This window comes from Morus notabilis, unplaced genomic scaffold, assembly GCF_000414095.1.
Source record: "Morus notabilis unplaced genomic scaffold, ASM41409v2 Scaffold155, whole genome shotgun sequence".
NCBI classification, from domain to species: domain Eukaryota; kingdom Viridiplantae; phylum Streptophyta; class Magnoliopsida; order Rosales; family Moraceae; genus Morus; species Morus notabilis.
In genome coordinates, this window is record NW_010361021.1 from 109630 (window position 1) to 111519 (window position 1890).

The 1890-nt window shown below is 37.4% G+C and overlaps 1 non-coding gene across 1 annotated transcript; it reads right to left on the minus strand.

Moving 5' to 3' along the window:
* Positions 1-1306: 1306 nt before the first annotated feature.
* On the minus strand, positions 1307-1413 carry LOC112091581. The gene has a single exon (XR_002902201.1). It is a non-coding gene; the product is annotated as a small nucleolar RNA R71 (small nucleolar RNA).
* Between the last annotated feature and the right edge of the window lie 477 nt (positions 1414-1890).

Consider the following 1890-nt stretch of genomic DNA (forward strand, 5'->3'; position numbering starts at 1 on the left):
TTTTTTTTTTTTTTTTTTGGTGTTTGTTTTAGGTGTTTCATTTATTGGTTTTTATATGTACGTGCATTTATTTTCTTTTAGTTTGTTTTAGTTTTTCTTTTTAGTCATTTGTGTCCGTTCCTTTGCCTTTAATTAATTTCCATATCGGCATGTCCTACGCATCGAAAAAAAAAAAATCTCACATTTTTAGGATTTGTGTTTTAGAATTAATTGTGATTTGATTTTGTAATCTTTTATTTTTAGTAAATTAAGATTTTATTTTGTTTCCTCATTTGTATATTTTAATTGTTGTCTAATTTAATTTTTCCTTTTATAGTTTCATTAATTTTTTTAGGATTATAATTAAGATGGTAATTAATTGACTAATTTAGATTCCTAATCTAAGATTTTCATAATTTGGTAGATTTAGGCTTTTGACTTCAGGAATAGTTTTAATTAATTAGGTTACATTTCATAATTTACACAATAAAATTTAATAATTGATTTTGAGAATAATTGTGTGGTTACGTGGAAAGTACAATCTGAAGGAGTTCTGTCTAGGAAAGTTGGTACTTAAGTGGGCCTCGCCCCACCAATCTTTCCTGGGGAAGTTGCTCTGTCTAGGAGACTATTCATTGAGCCAAGAACTATAGTCTTTCCTGGGAGCATTCTCGGTGGTTACAATTTACGTTACTATATAGTTATTTTCTTTTGCTTTGATTAAAAATTAAAAAAAATTAAAAAAAATTAAAAAAAATTAAAAAAAATTAAAAAAATAATAAATAAAAAAAATCGCTTAGGGTGAATGCATCGATATAGAGACGAACTAGGGAGATTTGCTCAACGTCCAGACCTAGAAACCCCTAGTGAATTTCTATCCGACTCGTCTACTACGTCTCCATCTTCGCACTCGTCGTTGGAATTCGCATTTCAAAATCTATTCGCAATGGCACAACACGAGGAAGTTCAGTAGAGGACGATGCAAGATTACTTGCACCCAACGCGCACGGCCACCCCATCTTGCATCATGTTCCCACCGAATGCACCGCCCACAGATTTCAAGCCGGGCATGATTGCACTTCTTCTAACTTTTCACGGGTTAGAGAATAAGAACCCCTATGTACATATCCGGGAGTTTAAAGAGGTGGTGGCCACCTTTCACAGCCGTGCTGTGGCCGCAAACACTGTCAGATTGAAGTTTTTCCCTTTCTCTCTGAAGGACAAGGCCAAAAGCTGGTTGTATTCTCTTAGGCCCAGGTCTATTGGTACGTGGGAAGAAATGACGACGACATTCTTTAACAAGTATTTCCCACACCATAAGACCAACAATTTGAAACGACAGATCTCGAATTTCGCTCAGAAGGAAAACGAAACTCTCTATCAAGCTTGGGAGCGTTTTAAAGATCTGTTAAATCCGTGTCCCCACCATGGATATGAAAGTTGGCGCCTCGTAAGCTATTTCTATGATGGACTCACAATCCGAGAGCGCCAATTTGTCGAGATGATGTGCAATGGGGATTTTCTCTAAAAGGATCCTGATGAAGCTATCGAGTACCTGAATGAGTTAGCTGAGAAAGCTCATACTTAGACTGAGCCGAGTGCTACTGAGAGCACCAGTAGGTCCCGACCAGTTAGAGTTTATCAATTAAGGGAAGAGGACAGCCTCAAGGCTCAAGTTAAAGCTTTGACGAAGTAAATTGAGGCCCTCAAAAGTAAAGATAGTAAAGGACCCTACATGGTGGCAAGGACAGAGGCACATGAGCCTTGTTTAGTTTGTGGTGGAATGGGCCATCTTACTCAGGATTGCCACACTTTAAGTGAAATGAGAGGGGTATATGAGGAGCAGTGCAATGCATTAGGCACATACAAGAAGCCTTACGGACCTTTCTCAGAATCTTACAATCCTGGTTG